Source organism: Hylobates moloch, unplaced genomic scaffold (genome assembly GCF_009828535.3).
Source record: "Hylobates moloch isolate HMO894 unplaced genomic scaffold, HMol_V3 SCAFFOLD_2, whole genome shotgun sequence".
Taxonomy (NCBI): Eukaryota; Metazoa; Chordata; class Mammalia; order Primates; family Hylobatidae; genus Hylobates; species Hylobates moloch.
Genome location: NW_026652277.1, coordinates 103,814,703 through 103,835,095, shown reverse-complemented (window position 1 = coordinate 103,835,095; position 20,393 = coordinate 103,814,703). Strand labels below are relative to the sequence as shown.

The 20,393-nt window shown below is 37.1% G+C and overlaps 1 long non-coding RNA gene across 1 annotated transcript in view; it reads right to left on the bottom strand.

The window, feature by feature from the left end:
- Positions 1-16,249, bottom strand: part of LOC131381719 (uncharacterized) — an 84,282-nt gene extending 68,033 nt beyond the window's left edge. Inside the window, exons 1-2 of the long non-coding RNA XR_009210612.1 lie at positions 16,149-16,249; positions 15,095-15,186 (exon numbers count right to left, since the gene is read on the bottom strand). This is a non-coding gene — a long non-coding RNA (uncharacterized LOC131381719). The remainder of the gene's footprint in view (positions 1-15,094; positions 15,187-16,148) is intronic.
- Between the last annotated feature and the right edge of the window lie 4,144 nt (positions 16,250-20,393).

The following is a 20,393-nucleotide window of genomic DNA, read 5'->3' as shown; positions in this document are numbered from 1 at the left end:
AACTAGTTCAACCGTTGTGGAAGTCAGTGTGGCGATTCCTCAGGGATCTAGAACTGGAAATACCATTTGACCCAGCCATCCCATTACTGGGTATATACCCAAAGGACTATAAATCATGCTGCTATAAAGACACATGCACACGTATGTTTATTGCGGCACTATTCACAATAGCAAAGAGTTGGAACCAACCCAAATGTCCAACAACAATAGACTGGATTAAGAAAATGTGGCAGATATACACCATGGAATACTATGCAGCCATAAAAAATGATGAGTTCATGTCCTTTGTAGGGACATGGATGAAACTGGAAAACATCATTCTCAGTAAACTATTGCAAGGACAAAAAACCAAACACCACATGTTCTCACTCATAGGTGGGAATTGAACAATGAGAACTCATGGACACAGGAAGGGGAACATCACACTCCGGGGACTGTTGTGGGGTTGGGGGATGGGGGAGGGACAGCATTAGGAGATATACCTAATGCTAAATGATGAGTTAATGAGTGCAGGAAATCAACATGGCACATGGATACATATGTAACAAACCTGCACATTGTGCACATGTACCCTAAAACCTAAAGTATAATAATAATAATAAAAAAGAAAAAAAGAGAATCTCAAGTTAAAAACCTAACATCATGCCCAGAAGAACTAGAAAAACAAAAGGAAACAAATTTCAAAGCTAACAGAAAAAAAGAAATAACCAGAATCAAAGTTGAAATGAGTGAAATTGAGACACGAAAATCCATACAAAAGATAAACTAACCAAAAGTTGGTTATTTGAAAGAACAAATAGGATTGATAGACTGCTAGCTAGACTAATAAAGAAAAAATTAAAAAGATTCTAATAAAAATAATTTAAAATGACAAAGGAGACTTTACCACTGGTTCCACAGAGCTACAAAAATCCTTCAAAGACTATTATCAACACCTCTATGCACACAAACTAGAAAACCTAGATGAAACTGATAAATTTCTAGAATCAGACAACTTTCCAGGACTGGAATATGAAGAAAATGAATACTTGAACAGACCAATAATGAATTCCAAAATTGAATCAGTAATAAAAAGTCTACCAACAAGAAAAAACCCTGGACCACAAAGATTCACAGCTAAATTCCGCCACATATGCTAGGAAGAGTTTGTTCTAATCCTACTGAAACTATTCCAAAGAATTAAGGAGAAAGGACTCCTCCCTGCCTCATTCTATGAGGCAGCATCATTCTGATACAAAACCTGGTAGAGATACGGGAAAAGAAAACTTCACGCCAATATCCCTGATGAACTTAGATACACAAATCTTGAACAGAATACTATCAAATCAAATGCAGTAGCAAATAAAAAAGCTAATCCAATATGATCAAGTAGGATTTATGCCGATGATGCAAGTTTGGTTCAATATACACAAATCAATATATGTGACTCTACATATGATAGCTTTAGAAAAGTTTCAGTATACCAAATACATGTACAAAAGTCAGTGGCATTTATATACAACAAGATGTCCAAGCTAAGATCTAAATCAATAGCACAATCCTATTCACAATAGCCACAAAAAGAATAAAATATCTAGAAATAGTTAACCAGGAATCACATAAGCAGAAATAAACTCAAAAAGCACATGATCATCTCAATAAATGCAGAAAAGCCTTTTGATAAAATCCAACATCTCTTCATGCTAAAAACCTTCAACAAACTAGGCATTGAAGGTACATAATTTAAATTAAAAAGAGCCTTCTATGACAAACCCACAGGCAACATCATACTGAATGTGCAAAATCTGGAAGTAACAAAAAAAGCATGGTGCTTATACAAAAACAGACTCATAGACCAATGGGAAAGGTTAGAGAACCCAAAAATAAAGCAACACACCTACAACCATCTGATCTTTGACAATATCAACGATAACAAGCAATGGGAAAGAAATTCCTATTCAATAAATGGTGCTGGGATAACTAGCTAGCCATATGCAGAAGACTAAAACTGGACCACTTCCTTTCACCATATATAAAAATCAACTCAAGGCAGATTAAAGAGTTAAACATGAAACCTAAAACTATAAAACCCCTAGAAGAAAACCTAGGAAATACCATTCTGGACATAAGCCTTGCCAAATATTTCATGACAAAGACTCCAAAAGCAATTGTGACAAAAACAAAAATTAACAAGTAAAACCTGATTAAAGAGCTTATGCACAGCAAAATAAACTATCAGTAAACAGACAATCTAAAGAATGGGAGAAAATGTGCAAACTATGCATCTGACAAAGGTCTAATATTAAGAATCTACAAGAAACATATATCAACAAGCAAAAAACAACCTATCTACTGTGGATGGTGAGAAAAAAAAGGTGTTTTTTAAAAATGTGAAATATGTAAAGACCACAAATAGACACTTCTCAAAAGAAGACATACCAGCAGCCAACAATCTTATGGGAAAATCATCAACATCACTGATCATTAAAGAAATGCAAATCAAAATAACAATGAGATACCATGTCACACCAGTCAGAATGGTTATTATTAAAAAGTCAAAAAAACTACAGATGCTGCTGAAGCTATGGACACAAGTGAAAGCTTATACACTGCTTCTAGGAATGTAAATTTGTTCATGCATGTGAAAAGCACTTTGGTGATTTCTCAAAGAATTTAAAACCAGTACCATTCAACCCAGCAATCCCAGTGCTGAGTATATACCCAAAGGAATATTAATTGCTCTACCACAAATATGTTTGCATGTATATGTTCATCACAGCACTATTCACAACAGCAAAGACGTAAAATCAACCTCAGTGCCCATCAACTATGGACTGGATATTGAAAATGTGATACATATACACCATGGAATACTGCACAACCATAAAAAAGAACGAAATCATGTTCTTTGCAGCAACATGGATAGAGCTGGAAGCCATTATCCTAAGCAAATTAATGTAGGAATAAAAACTCAATATTTCATGCTGTCATCTATAAGTGGAGGCCAAACATTGAGTACACATGGACACAAAGAGAAATAAACACCAGAGCTTACTTGAGGGTGGAAAGTGGGAGAAGGATGAGGACTGAAAATCTACCTATAGTATATTATGCTCACTACCTAGGTGACAAAATCACTTGTACTGTGTACCCCCACAACACACATTTACCCATGTCACGAACCTGCATGTTTACCCCTGAACCCCAAATAAAAGTTGGAAGGTAAAAGAAGAGCATAAACAAATTATTCCTGGAAAAGACATAAAATAATTGCTCAAACTAAGTTCTATGGTCTACCGTGAAAGGAATTCTTTTCAGATTATCTCAGGTTGACAGAAGTGTTACTAAGCTCATGCTTTTGCACAGAGCAGTTAGATGAAATAGAAGGTATTCCTTCTCTCCAAGCATTTAACCAAATAAAATAAATTGTATGATGTACTTCAGGATTTAACTGTCGTCACATAACTATGTTCTTCATTTTTGCCCATTACCTTCAGTTGTTATGCAGCACTTATTGTGTTACAATGCCTTGATCAAAACTTCAATTGTAATATTCTATTATACTTCTAATATTGAACTGTTAAGTGTCATGTTTGATTTTGGCATTTGTAGATACCCTTTATCAGGGTAAAAAAATGATCTTCCTTTTTTTATTTTATATATATGAAAGAAGTATTTTTATTTCATATATATGTGTATATATATGAAAGAAGAGGCATTGCCTATATATATATGTATATATATATGAAAGAAGAGGCACTGCCTATATATATATATATATATATATATATATATATATATATATGATGAGAAAAGGAGGATAGATTACCTTTATACATGGCTTGACTCAATTTAGTAAAATTTTTAATAATTTTTGACACATATTTATTTCTCAGTGTCTTTACCTTGATTTGGTATCAAGGTAATATTAGCTATATAAAATGAGTTGGAGCATGTGGCACAGTTTTTGTTCTCTCTCTCTTCTAAGGTAACAGAAATCCCTAGACATCTGAATAATAAAGCCTCCAGACACCTGGATGTCCAAAATAAGACTGTATTTTTCAGCCTCCCTTGCAAATTTGTGTGACCATGTAACTAAGCTTTGATTTATGGGATATAAGGCAATTTTAGGGATGTGGTTTTTTAGAAAGAGGTCCCCTGAGACCCTCTGAAGGAAGCAGATTGCTCCTACAGGACTCAGTAGACAACCCAATACTGTGAGTGCGCAAACTGTAGAAGTGAGAAAGGGGGATTGTCCACCCACAAATACACACCCTCACTGGGGAAACTAAAGGTTTAGATCACAGGAGAAGGGTCTGACCTTACCTGGGGTTGAGTCAATTTAGAAAGCTTAACAAAATACATGGGTGGAGAAAGCAATGGAAAAAGTCCTGTGGGCTTGCTGGGTATCCTAGCAAGCTATTTCTCCCTTGCCTCACAGGGGTCCTTGGGGAGGTCTGCCAGAGGCACTAGAAAAAGGCCACAGGAAGAAAAATCCTCTAGCTGAACTTCGTAACAATTGGAAGTGATCGAGATGTTTACTGGCCAGAACTTGGGGAAGGGTATGAATCTGGTGTGCAGACTTCATGGGGGTGGGTGGCGGGGAGCAAGAAAGCCTTACTTGCTTTCACAGTTGGGAGATGGGTAGCCTGGGGCAAGTTCTCAGCCCTACTCACCCACTGCCTCAAACAGACTCAGTGCCATTGGATGGGGCATGGTGAGAGTGACACCAGACCTTTGGGTTGCATGGGAGCTGGGTGACGTCTATGATGGCTGGCTTTCCCCCACTTTCCTGACAACCTGCATGACACAGTAGAGACGGCCATAATCCTCTTAAGAAAATAACTCCATTGACCTGGGAACCACACCCCCATCCCCCAAGGATGAGTCTAAGCTCAGACATGCCTAGCCCTGACCCCACCTAATGGTCATTCCCTACCCACCTTGGTAGCTGAAGGCAAAGGGTATATAATCTTGGGAGTTCTAGGGCTCTGCCCACCACCTGTTCCTCCCCATGCTACCACGACTGATGTTCTCTTGAAAGAACCACCTCCCAACAGGAGGACAACCAGCACAAAAATATTGCATTAAACAACCAAAGCTAAGGAACTTTACAGAGTCCATTTCACCCCCCTGCCACTTCCACTGGAGCAGGTGCTGATATCCACTGCTGAGAGATCCACAGATGTTTCACATCACAAAATGTTGTACAGACAACCCCCAGTACAAGCCCAGAGCCTGGAAGGCTTGCTGGGTGGCGAGATCCAGAAGAGAGATAACAATCACTACAGCTCAGCTCTCAGGAAGCCATATCCCTAGGAAAAGCGGGAGAGTACTACATCAAAGAAACACCCCTGGGACAAAAGAATATGAAAAGCAACCTTGAGCCCTATACCTTCCCTCTGACATAGCCTACCCAGATGAGAAGGAACCAGAAAACCAACTCTGGTAATATGACAAAACAAGGTTTTTAAACACACCCCTAAAATCACACTAGCTCACCACCAATGGATCCAAACCAAGAAGAAATCCCTGATTTACCTAAAAAAGAATTCAGAAGGTTAGTTATTATGCTAATCAGGGAGGCACCAGAGAAAGGTGAAGCTCAATTTAAGAAAGTACAAAAAAGATACAAGAAATGGGAGGATAAATTTTCAATGAAATAGATAGCATAAATAAAAAACAATAAAAACTTCAGGAAACAATGGGCAGACTTATAGAAATGCAAAATTCTCTGGAAAGTCTCAGCAATAGAATCAAACAAGCAGAAGAAAGATCTACAGAGCTCAAAGACAAGGTTTTTTAATTAACCCAATCTAACAAGGACAAAGAAAAACATAAAATATAAACAAAGCCTCCAGGAAGTCTGAGATTATGTTAAATGACCAAACCTAAGAATAATTGGTATTCCTGAGGAAGAAGAGAAATCTGAAAGTTTGGAAAATATATTTGGGGGAATAATTAAGGAAAACGTTCCTGGGTTTGCTAGAGACCTAGACATCCAAATACCCAAATACAAGAAGCACAAAGAACACCCGGGAAATTCATCACAAAAAGATCACCTGGGCACATTGTCATCAGGTTATCTAAAGTTAAGACAAAGGAAAGAATCTTAATTGCTGTGAGGCAAAAGCACCAGGTAACATATATATTAAAAAAAAAAAAAAAAACTCTATCAGATAAACAGCAGATTTCTCATCAGAAACCCTAACAAGCTAGAAGGGATTTGGGCCTTATCTTCAACCTCCTCAAACAAAGCAATTATCAACCAAGAATTTTGTATCCAGTGAAACTAAACTTCAGAAGTTAAGGAAAGATATAGTCTTTCTCAGACAAACAAATGCTGAGAGAATTTGCGACTACCAAGCCAGCACTACAAGAACTGCTAAAAGGAACTCTAAATTTTAAAACAAATACTGGAAATGCATCAAAACAGAACCTCTTTAAAGCATAACTCTCATAAGACATATATAATAAAAATGTAATTTAAAAAAACCCAAAGGAATACAGGCAACAAATAGCACAATAAGTAGAATCATACTTCATATCTCAATACTAACATTGAATGTAAATGGTCTAAATGCTCTACTTAAAGATACAGAATTGCAGAATAAACAAGAATTCATCAACCAACTATCTGCTGTCTTCAAGGGACTCACCTAACACATAAGGACTCATATAAACTCAAGGTAAAGGGGTGAAAAAAGGCATCTCATGCAAACGGACACCAAAAACAAGCAGGAGTAGCTATTCTTATATCAGACAAAAAGTAACTTTAAAACAATAGCAGTTTAAAAAGACAAAGAGGGTCATTGTATAATAATAAAAGGCCTTGTCCAACAACAAAAAAAATCACAATCCTAAATATATATGCACCTAACACTGGAGCTTCCAAATGTATAAAACAATTACTAACAGACCTAAGAAATGAGATAGACAGCAACACAATAATGGGGGGCTTCAATACTCCACTGACACCACTACACAGGTCATCAAGACAGAAAGTCAACAAAAAAACAATGAATTGAAACTATACCCTGGAAAAAAAAAATGGACTTAACAGATATTTAAAGAACATTCTACCAAACAACCACAGAATATACATTCTATTCATCACTCCATGGAACTTTCTACCAGATAGACCACATGATAGGCCACAAAACAAGCCACAATAAATTTAAGAAAATTGAAATTATATCAAGCACTCTCTCAAACCACAGTGGAATAAAACTGGAAATCAACTCCAAAAGAAACCTTCAAAACCCTACAAATACATGAAAATTAAATAACTTGCCCCTGAATGATCATCAGGACAAAAATGAAATTAAGGTGGAAATTAAAAAATTCTTCAAACTGAACAACAATGGTGACACAACCTACCAAAACCTCTTGGATACAGCAAAGGCACTGCTAAGAGGAAAGTTCATAGCCCTAAAGACTTACATCAAAAAGTCTGAAAGAGCACAGACAATCTAAAGTCACACCTCAAGGAACTAGAGAAGCAAGAACAAAGCAAACCCAAATCCAGCAGAAGAAAGGAAATAATAAAAATCAAAGTAGAAATAAACAAAATTGAAAAAAAATACAAAAGATAAATTAAACAAAAAGCTGGTTTTTTGAAAAGATAAATAAAATTGATAGACCATTAGCAGATTAACGAAGAAACAAAGAGAAAAAAATTTAAATAAACTCAATTAGAAATGAAATACCACAGAAATACAAAAGATCTTTCAAGGCTACCATGAACACCTTTATGCTCATAAGCTAGAAAACCTAGAGGAGATGGATAAATTCCTGGGAAGATACAGCCCTCCTAGCTTAAATCAGGAAGAATTAGATACCTTGAACAGACCATTAAATAGCAGTGAGATTGGAATGGCAATAAAAAATTTTTTACCAGTAAAAGAAGTCCAGGACCAGATGGATTCACAGCAGAATTCTACCAGACACTGAAAGAAGAATTGGTACCAACTACATTGACACTATTCCCCCAAGACAGAGAAAGAGGAAATCTTTGCTAAATTATTCTATGAAGCCAATATCACCCTAATACCAAAACTAGGAAAGGACATAGCAACAATAACAAAAAACTGCAGACCAATATCCCTGATGAACATAGATGGAAAAAAACCTCAACAAAATACTAGTTAACTGAATCCAAAAACATATCAAAAAGATAATCCACCGTGACCAAGTGGGTTTTATACCAGAGGTGCAGGGATTATTTAACATACACAAGTCAATAAATTTGACAAACCACATAAATATAATTAAAAATGAAAATCACATTATCATCTCAGTAGATGCGGAAAAAGCATTCAACAAAATCCAGCATTCCTTTATGAGTAAAACTCTCAGCAAAATCAGCATAAAAGAGACATACCTCAATGTAATAAAGTCAATCTATGAACAACCCACAGCCAATATAATACTGAATGTGAAAAAGTTGAAAGCATTTCATCTGAGAACTGGAACAAGACAAGGATGCCCAATCTCACCACTCCTCTTCAACATAGTACTGCAAGTCCTAGCCACAGCAATCAGGCAAGATAAATAAATAAAGGGCATCCAAATTGGTAAAGAGGAAGTTAAACTGTCAATGTTTGCTGATGATATGATCGTTTACCTAGAAAACCCTAAAGAATCCTCCAGAAAGCTCCTAGAACTGATAAAAGAATTCAGCAGTTTCTGGATACAAAATTAGTGTACACAAATTAGTACCTCATCTATAAACAAACAGCAACCAAGCAGAGAATCAAATCAAGAACTCAACCCCTTTTACAATAGCTGAAAAAAAAAAAAAAAAAAAAGCCTGGGAATATACCTAGCCAAACAGGTGAAATACCTCTACCAAAGAAAACTACAAAACACTGCTGAAAGAAATCATAGACAACACAAACAAATGGAAACACATCCCATGCTCATGAATGGGTAGAATCAATACTGTGAAAATGATCATACTGCCAAAAGCAATCTACAAATTCAATGCAATTCCCATTCAAAATACCACCACCATTCTTTACAGAACTAGAAGAAACAATCCTAAAATTCATATGGAACCAAAATAGCCCACATAACCAAAGCAAGACTAAGCAAAAAGAACAAACCTGGAGGCATCACATCATCTGATTTCAAACTACACTATAAGGCCATATTCACCAAAACAACATGATATTGGTATAAAAATAGGCACAAAGACAAATGGAATAGAATAGAAAATGCAGAAATAAGCCCAAATACTTACACCCAACTGATCTTTGACAAAGCAAACAAAAGCATAAAGTGGGGAAAGGACATCAACAAATGATGCTGGCATAATGGGCAAGCCACATGGAGGAGAATGAAACTGGATTGTCATCTTTCACCTTATACCAAAATCAACTCAAGATGGATCAAGAACTTAAATCTAAGACCTGAAACTATAAAAATTCCAGAAAATAACATTGGAAAATCCCTTCCTGATGTTGGCTTCGGCAAGGATTCATGACCAAGAACCTAAAAGTAAATGTAATAAAAATAAAGATAAATAGATGGAACTTAATTAAACTAAAGAGATTTTACATGACAAAAGGAAGAGTCATCAGAGTAAACAAAAAACCCATGGATTGGGAGAATATCTTCACAATCTATACATCTATCAAAGGACTAATATCCAGAATCTACAACAAACTCAAACAAATTAGCAAGAAAAACAAACATCAATAGACAATTCTCAAAAGAAGATATACAATGACCAAGAAACATGAAAAAATGCTCAACATCACTAATGAGCAGGGAAATGCAAATCAAAACCACAATGCGACACCACCTTAGTCCCTCAATAATGGCCATAATCAAAAAATCAAAGAATAACAGATTTGGCATGGATGCGGTTAACAGGGAACACTTCTACACTGCTGGTGGCAATGTAAACTAGTACAACCACCATGGAAAACAGTGGAGATTCCTTAAACAGCTAAAAGTAGAACTACCATTAGATCCAGCAATCCCACTACTGAGTATCTACCCAGAGAAAAAGAAGTCATATGAAAAACATACTTGCACACATGTTTACAGCAGCACAATTCACAATTGTAAAAATGTGAAACCAACCAAAATACCCATCAATGACTGAATAAAGAAACTGCAATGTGTATATATATACACACACAACAAACTCAGACTCATCATATAGATGGAATACTACTCAGCCATAAAAAGGAATGAATTAAAGGCATTTGCAGTGACCTGGATGAGACTGGAAACTCTTATCCTAAGTGAAGTAACTCAGGAATGGAAAACTAAACATTGTATGTTCTCACGGATATTTGGGAGCTAAGCTATGAGGACACAAAGGCATAATAATGACACAGTGGACTTTGGGCACTCAGGGGAAAAGGGTGGGAAGAGGGTGAGGGATAAAAGAATACAAATTGGGTACAGTATACACTGCTTTGGTGATGAGTGCACCAAAATCTCACAAATCACCAATAAAGAATTTGCTCACGGGGACATGGATGAAACTGGAAACCATCATTCTCAGTAAACTATCGCAAGGACAAAAAACCAAACACCGCATGTTCTCACTCATAGGTGGGAATTGAACAGTGAGAACACACGGACACAGGAAGGGGAACATCACACTCCGGGGACTGTTGTGGGGTGGGGGGAGGGGGGAGGGACAGCATTAGGAGATATACCTAATGCTAAATGACGAGTTAATGGGTGCAGCACACCAACATGGCACATGGATACATATGTAACAAACCTGCACATTGTGCACATGTACCCTAAAACTTAAAGTATAATAATAATAATAATAATAATAATAATAATAGAATTTACTCATGTAACCAAACATCACCAATTCCCCAATAACCTATCAAAAAAAAAGAGGTCCCCTTCTTCAACCCATCCTCTCAGTTATTCACTGAAATGAGAATGCGGTTGTGAGCCTTCTTGGATTATGTGTTCAAAGGCACCACTTTACGTATGATGGGGAAACACAGCAAAAGGAACCTGAGATGCTGAACCTGTGGAGCACTACATTTCCCACAGATGACCTTAAAAAGCAGTCTGCTATACCTGTGCTGGCCAGCTGTCTCCAGGCTATCATACGAGACAGAAAATAAAACTCTACATATTTTAAGTCATTGTTGTCTTGGTTCCTGTTGAATACAGATAAACTTATATTTTAACCAATATATAAAGTGCTTCTTCATTTTTTAGTATTCTCTGAAATTTGTAAGGTTAAAATTATTTGTTCCTTCAGTTTTTATAGCAATTGCCTGTGAAATAATCCAGTCATGGTGTTTTATTTGGGGAAAGATTTTAAACTATTGATTGTAGGTTAATAGTTATAGAACCATTAAGATGTTTTATTTCTTCTTGAGCCATTTTAAATAATTTTTATTTTCTAGGAATTTGTCCATTTTACCTAGGTTTTTAAATTCATTGTCTGAGATTGCTATTATGGTTAAGAAATAGTAAATTTCAGAGGTCTTGTAAAGGGGTTTTTTAATAAAGAAAATACCTTTCCCCATGGCAAAGTACCAACTGCTATACTCAGCCTTGTTAATATGTTGGATATGTGAAGCAGGAAATGATAGCATTACTTTTAATCCAGTATTCTTATGGTCACTTGTATTTGAAGTAAAAACTGACCACTAAGATGGGACAATGGTGGAATTCTATGTTGTTCTCCGCTAGTTGAGCTTGTATTTTGAGGTCAGTTCAATCTCCCATGAAGATGAACTGCTGCCTAGGTAGAGAACTGATGAGCCCAGCATCATAATAGCAGTATAGGTATGTCTACCAGATTGTACAGGGCTCCTCCTTGAGGAACAATGGCAGTAGGGAACTGCTGAGATCTTGTTCAGTTTTGTCATAGAAATTGAACTTACTCCCTTTGGACTCTGATTAACCTCAGAGATTAAGCTGTGTTTGACCATAATTTTCAGTAGTTCATCTAAATTTTATATGGAACAGGAGGTATGTTTGCAACTACCAGCCTCTGCCAAAGCTATTAAATTTACAGGCTTAACAAATACAGCACCTGGATTAGTTTTTACTTCCTCACTTTTGGTCAAATAACTAAAAAGGCTAAGTGATTTGACTACTACCACACAGGAAATTTATGGAAACTAGTCATTTTCCATGACTCTAAGCCCAGTAGATTTTTTACTTTACCACTTGGTTTCCTTTGCAAAGAGTATATATATATACAGTAATATACTGGCAATGACTCTTGTAAAATGACTTCTATAGGGTAATGCCAATAATTGATAGCTTTTTTTCCAATTCTATAAGCATTTTCACTTGACTTGACTGAACTAATCACTTCTTAATCCCAGGCATTAAAAAATATGAAAAACACATTAATTGGGTACAGAGCCAAAGGGGAAAAAAAGATAGTTCTCACCCCATCCTACTCTTTCCACCTCTAGCAGAAAAATGTCACAGGTGTGTGTTTGTTTCCACTTGGAACATGATATTAATATTTCTTCCTGGGCTGAGGATAAATGGCACAATTCTCCATTTTTCTCATCCTGGAAAGAATTTAAAAAGTGTGGCTGGGTATCAGAACGTAGTTCCATTAGGTTGTATATAATGAATACAACAGCAGCCCCCATCTGTGTCAAGATTCCTAACTTTTAGGGTATACCTCCTAACTTTTGTTCATCAAAACTGAACTGGTTTTTGCCATACCCTCAAACTCAAAAGATCCTAAACAAAATGATGGAGAATGCTGATAAGAGAAGAGAGGAGTCATTCTCATTGATTTGCTTCGTAAAAATAAGGCAGAGAAAAATGGGAGTTCTGTGTACTGTTGCCCTAACTATAAAGGAAAACAACTTTAATAATTCAGAACGTTTTCCTCTTGGGCCTTATGGAACAGAACAAAGTTTGATACTTGAGCTTACTTAAACTCTAAACTCCTAACATTAGCATGACCTTGTTTTTGCTTTTGAACAATTGGGAAATTGTCTGTAAAGAAAAGTTCTCAAACATAAGCTGAAACCTGGTTTCTCTATTTCATCCCAACTCCAAGGAAAAACTATCACAAAAAGAACTTTATGAGTATCTACCAATTTAAAAAAAAAAGATCAATAGTAACCCCAAAACTACATTACATCTATTTGTTTAGTATAGATGGATTATCTATAATAATAAGTGGATGTTTTGTGGTTTGTTGATGTTGGTTTTTTGTCTGCTTTTTCCTTTATGTACTTTGTTTACATTGTATCTCCATCCTGTTAAATAGCTATAATTGCTTACAATTTAATTACTGTAGCTTTCAAACTACATATTGATTTATTGTTATTGTATTTATTATATAAAACTGCATTAATATAAATATCTTTGCTTCATTTTAATGTTTTTGTTTTTCCATCAATTTTTAAGTTTTTTACAAATTTGAATTTCACTTCACTTAAAATAAAACCACTGTAATTCAATTGTCCATTTACTCAGCTTATGTAGGAGAGCAAATTAAGATTTAGAAGAGTTCATCAAGAATTGTCTGTATTCAGTGGTACTTAGTGGTTATTATAGGAAGACTGAACATAAAAGCCTAGAAAAAGATAATTTACAGAATGGCTCCTGAAAAAGTTTGAGGAATCAGGAAATAGTTTATGTAAATATTTCCTATCTCATCAATGTGGTTTATCTAGAATTGGACTACAAAAGAAAATAAATGGCAATGGACATCTATTTCCTTGTTTTCCTTTCTATTACTTCATTGCAAACAGGATGCTTTCATTTCTTAGGTAATTTCTGCTAGTATAATTGAAGCTGATGATAAATGTGATAACAATAATAACAACTCACCTTCTTGGGACCATGAAGTGGCTCCACTGGGTGCCATTATTGTTTGACTCACTCTTCTATGAGAAATCAGTCTCAAGACCCCAGTTAAATAAATAAACTGTATACCACAAAAGTCTACATTATGACTGTCATTATCCCTTTTATAACCCCCTCTTTTTATAATGCCTCCCTTTTATAATGCCCCTCCTCTTCTATTCATTGTGGGAAGAGCCCTACATTCAGGTTATTTTATCAGAAAAAAAGGTAGAATCTCTTCTTGGCTTATTTCTGGCTAAGACCTAGTCAGAGACATAAGGATTATAACTGACTCAATTTCTTTATTTTATTTCAGGATTCAAAACATAATAAGTTAAAATTAATTTGTTTTTACAGGTAGGTCTCAGTGAATAAACCATAATCAATATTCTACCCTAAACACAAATTTTACTTCTCTTCCAGTGAGACATAGTTATGTCAACATTCAGTGAATTACCCTGGCAGAACTGCTTAGGCTTTTCTTTCTCTTGACATCCAAAAAGTTTCTCACAAAGAGAATTTTAAGAAATTTATTGCTCATTTTATTTGGTGTAGGTTAGTCTAAATAATCTAATAAACAGGTAAAGAGAATCACATACAAAGAACTTCTGTTTGATAGTAAAATACATCTTATAATTTTACTAGGATAACAGATTTCTATTACTACTTGTTTACTTTTTGTCCATAGTTTGCATTACCACAGTACTTATCAATTGATGAGAAATAATGTGGGCTGGGTTTTTTTAATGTGGCCACTGGATTAAAAAATTAACTTTTCAGTAATCAGCAAAACCTGATAGAATCTATTTTGCTCCTAAGAGAAATCTTCAAGAAAAATAATTAAAAGAAAAGTTTACAGAATAAATGCCCTAACATAATAGAAGTTTGGAATAAATGTTCACACAGTATTTTTCTTAACTGTTCTACTCCCCAGTGAAAGTGGCAAAAATACTCTCTGTTAGATATTTTCTAATCCTTAAGTGACTTGTCATCTTTATAGAGTGAGAGGTCATTTGGCAAGTGGAAGAGAGTTAGCTTAGACAGTGATGGGTAATCTAATAGAGGTGACAATTTGGGACCACCAAGACATTATCACAAGCATCTAGGCCTACTATTTATACTGGAATATGTCAGGTCTCCTTAGAGGAAGAATAAAGACTTTGAGACTGAGAATCAGCTATAGGATACCAAGGTTAATACACACAAAAAGAAAAGATAAATGGTGTTTCCCAATTTCTCAAGGAAGAGGGTAACTGATAAGTTTCCATGAGTTAGGAGAAAGTCAAGTTACCTGGGCCTTATCTTGGACCACTTGTTCATAGTTGGCCAGGAAAAGTGTTATGAGTTTCCTGCTGAGTTATCCATCTGCCCACAAATTGAGTTCTTCAAGGAAAAGCATATAAACATTGAAATATCCAAGTATATTTGAGAAGCTTAATAAATAATAACATATTCTGGTTCAAAATAAATCCTTCCTCATCTTTAAGGACAGCTCAGAATTGGTAAGAATGGTATAGGTTAATATTTGAGCAAACTGGAATCAGTGATAATAGCCATTGTCATAGGAAATCTACAGTCAACTCTGATCCTAGATGTGAAATATTGAGAAAGTCTTAAGAAGAAAATATACTCAGGGTTAGGAGGATAACTTGGATCTCTTAAAGGAAATAAGTGGAAGCTCAGATAAATCAGTGTTTTTTCTATCCAATGGTAAATGTGCTAAGATATAAAAGAGCAGTAGCTGAGCCACCATACAGGACAAACAACTCTAGTACCCTTCTTCCCTCGAACTGGACTAGCCTCCCAGAGTCTGACATACCAAAAGACCCCTCTCCCCAGGGAGCTGAGTCATCACTGTACTGCTCCATTCCTCCAAGGGCCCAAACAACAGTCGTGCTCAGTCATTCTGGGATTCTTGCTTCTTGCTGCTGCTGTACCCGGCCTCACAGAGTCTGCATTATTGCCAAGACCCACCATCCTGGGGTCTAGAGTCTAGGTTCTACATGGTGCCTCATCCCCAAGGACCCAAGTTGCCACTGAGCCTTAGTGGCTCAGGCTTCCAAATTATAGTTATACCCTGTACCCTGGGATTGAACCTTCAGAGTACCCCTTCCTCCCTAGAGTCAGGCCAGGGCTGTGCCCTCCCCATTGGGGGTGGAATCGCAGTACAACTGAACCCCCTGGACCCAAGCTGCCAGGGGTTCTCTCAGAGCCACAGATCCTGTTGCTGTGAGCAACCAACCAACCCTGCAACAGAGGGTGAACCTGCATTCCAAGGCCCAAGTGCCACAATAGGTTTGTCAGACTCTGAGCCTAGGACCGTCAGCCCCACATTGTCCAAGCACCTGTATCTGCTGGAATCCTGCTGTTTGGAAACTGTAAGACATAATGAGACGAGGGATCTCTTCAATTAAGTCTCTCCATTGTGAGGAAAGTGAGAATAGAAAGATCTCAGGAGCTCTCATGACAGAGAATATTAATAGCCTACACTGCTACCATGACTACTACAAAATTCCAGAGCCTAGGACACTGACGACCTCCAGTTATTGATGATAATGAAAACAACTGAAGAAGGTGCATGGAGACTATATCACTGCAGTTATGCAGAAACAGAATAACCATACCCTTTCTAACCAGCACACTAAGATCTCACTGCAGGCAAAAATCTTTTTCTATGAAATCCACTCAAATGTTGAAAGAAGTGATTGTTCCACCAGATACACAGACATCAACGCAGGGACACACAAAAAAAATATGAAAAAGCAAGGAAATATGACATCACCAAAAGACATTAATAACTCTAGTAACTGACATGAATGAAAGGGATATCAACAAATTGCTGGAAAAGGAATTCAAAATAATGAAAAGGAAACTCAATTAGAAACAGAAATACAGATAGATAAATCAACAAAATAAGAAAAACAAATTAATATATGAACAGGAAATTCAACAAAAAGAAGAAATGTTACAGCCAAAGAATTCAATAATGAAATAAAAAATACAATAGAGAGCTGCAACACGAGACTTGATTGAGCAGAAGAAAGAATCACTAAACTTGAAGACAGGCATTTGAAATTAACCAGTTTGAGAAAAAGATATAAGAATAAAAAAGAGTAAAGAAAGTTTACAAAACTTACCAGACACCATAAGCCTGCAAATTGTATCATGAGAATTCCAAAAGAAGAAATGGAAAAAGTTTCAAAAAAATAATTTGCTGAAATAATAGCTGAAAACTTACCAAATGTAGGGAAAGATATAGACATCCAAATCTTGGGAGATTAAAAGTCCCCAAATAAATTCAACCCTAAAAGTCCTCCCCAAGGCATTTTATAGTCAAAATGTCATAAGTGAAAGACAAAGAGTGAATTCTAAAAACAACAGGAGAATAGCCCCAAGTTACAATAAGGGAATTTCCATAAAATAAATACAGTTTTTGCAGCAGAAACCTTATAGGAGGGAAGAAAATGAAGATATATTCAAAATATTGAAAGAAGAAAATTGTGATCCATGAACATTATACACAGCCAAGCTATCTTTCAGAAATGAGGGAGAAATAAAATATTTCCCAGGCAACAATTATGAAAATATGAAAAAGCAGGGTGTTACAGCACCCTCAAAAGATTGCACTAACTTTCTAACATTGGATCCTAACCAAAATAAAAATTTTGATGTTCCAGAAACAGAATTCAAACTATTGATTTTAAAGAAGCTAATGGAGATTCAAAAGAAACCTGAAAACTAACACAAAGAAATCAGAAAATCAATTTGGGATATAAACAAGAAATTGACCAAGTAGATATATATATCTTAATTTAAAAAAAAAGAAATAAAAAAATGTATTGAAGGAACTTAAAAATACAGTTGAAATTTTCAACAACAGACCAAGCAGAAGATGGAATCTCAGAACTTGAATATAGGTCTTTTTCATTAATTTGGTTAAGCAAAAATAAAGAAAAATATTTAAAAAGAATAAACATACTTGGCACATTGGTTCATGCCTGTAATTTCAGGGGGGATCACTTGAGGTCAAGAGTTTGGGAGCAGCTTAAGAAATATAGTGAGACCCAATCTCTGCAAAAAAATTAAAAGTTTAAAAAATTGGCTAGGCATAGTGGAGTGGCATGTTCCTGTGGTCCCAGCTGCTTGAGAGGCTAAGGCAAGAAGATTGTTTGAGCCCAGAAGTTTGAGGCTGTAGTGAGCTATGATGGTACTACTGCACTCCAGGTTGGACAGCAAAGCAAGATCTGTCTCAAAAAAAAAAAAAAATAGTGAAGCTTTTCAGAAGTATGGGACAAACTGTTCAACTTTATGAATCATTCTTCTTACCAAGGGACAGAAAAAGACCAAATGATTTGAAAACCTATTTAAGAAAATAATCAAGACTTCCCTAGTATTGCAAGAGATTTAAACATTCAGAGACAAGAGGTAAAGTGAACACCAGAAAAATACATTGTAAGACAAATTTTGCCAAGACATGTAGTCAACAGACTATCTAAAGTCAACCTGGAGAAAAAAATATCCTAAAATCAGCAAGAGAAGAGTGTCTAGTCATGTATAAAAGAAATGCCATCAGACTAACAGCAGACTTCTCAGTCGACTGTTACATGCCATTATATATTGGGAATCTATTTTAACAGTGTTTGAAGAAAAAAAAACTGTCAACCATGAATTTTATATTCTGTTGGAATAAGCTTCATAAATAAAGCTTTCCAGAAGTGCAAATGCTAAGGCAATTCATCACCACTAAACCAACACTACAAGAAATGCTCAGAGTTGGGAGCCAAGATGGCCAAATAGGAACAGCTCCGGTCTCCAGCTCCCAGCCCCAGTGACACAGAAGACGGGTGATTTCTGCATTTCTGCTTGAGGTACCGGTTTCATCTCACTACGGAGTGCCTAACAGTGGGTGCAGGACAGTCGGTGAAGCGCACTGTGCACGAGCCAAAGCAGGGCGAGGCATTGCCTCACTCGGGAAGCGCAAGGGGTCAGGGAGTTCCCTTTCCTAGTCAAAGAAAGGGGAAACAGATGGCACCTGGAATATCGGGTCAGTCCCATCCTAATACTGCGCTTTTCCAACGGGCCTGGAAAATGGCAGACTAGGAGATTGTGTCCTGCACCTGGCCCGGAGGGTCCTATGCCCACGGAGTCTCGCTGATTGCTAGCACAGCAGTCTGAGATCAAGCTGCAAGGCGGCAGCGAGGCTGGGGGAGGGGCGCCCGCCATTGCCCAGGCTTGCTTAGGTAAACAAAGCAGCCAGGAAGCTCGAACTGGGTGGAGCCCACCACAGCTCAAGGAGGCCTGCCTGCCTCTGTAGGCTCCACCTCTGGGGGCAGGGCACAGACAAACAAAAACTCAGCAAGAACCTCCACAGACTTAAATGTCCCTGTCTGACTGACAGCTTTGAAGAGAGTAGTGGTTCTCCCAGCACGCAGCTGGAGATCTGAGAACGGACAGACTGCCTCCTAAAGTGGGTCCCTCACCTCTGAGCAGCCTAACTGGGAGGCACCCCCACAGTAGGGAAAGACTGACACCTCATTCAACCGGGTACTCCCCTGAGACAAAAGTTTCAGAGGAACTATCAGACAGCTGAATTTGTGGTCTCACGAAAATCCGCTGTTCTGCAGCCACCGCTGCTGACACCCAGCCAAACAGGGTCTGGAGTGGACCTCTAATAAAGTCCAACAGACCTGCAGCTCAGGGTCCTGTCTGGTAGAAGGAAAACTAACTAACAGAAAGGACATCCACACCAAAAACCCATCTGTACATCACCATCATCAAAGACAAAAAGTAGATAAAACCGCAAAGATGGGGAAAAAACAGAGCAAAAAAACTGGAAACTCTAAAAAACAGAGCACCTCTCCTCCTCCAAAGGAAGGCAGTTCCTCACCAGCAACGGAACAAAGCTGGATGGAGGATGACTTTGATGAGTTGAGAGAAGAAGGCTTCAGACGATCAAACTACTCTGAGCTACGAGAGGAACTTCAAAACAATAGCAAAGAAGTTAAAAACTTTGAAAAAACATTAGAAGAATGGATAACTAGAATAACCAATGGAGAGAAGGGCTTAAAGGAGCTGATGGAGCTGAAAGCCAAGTTTCGAGAACTACGCGAAGATTGCAGAAGCCTCAGTAGCAGATGCGATCAACTGGAAGAAAGAGTATCAGTGATGGAAGATGAAATGAATGAAATGAAGAGAGAAGGGAAGTTTAGAGAAAAAAGAATAAAAAGAAATGAACAAAGCCTCCAAGAAATATGGGACTATGTGAAAAGACCAAACCTACGTCTGATTGGTGTACCTGAAAATGATGGGGAGAATGGAACCAAGTTGGAAAACACTCTGCAAGATATTATCCAGGAGAACTTCCCCAATCTAGCAAGGCAGGCCAGCATTCAGATTCAGGAAATACAGAGAACGCCACAAAGATACTCCTCGAGAAGGGCAACTCCAAGACACATAATTGTCAGATTCACCAAAGTTGAAATGAAGGAAAAAATGTTAAGGGCAGCCAGAGAGAAAGGTCGGGTTACCCACAAAGGGAAGCCCATCAGACTAACAGCTGATCTCTCAGCAGAAACTCTACAAGCCAGAAG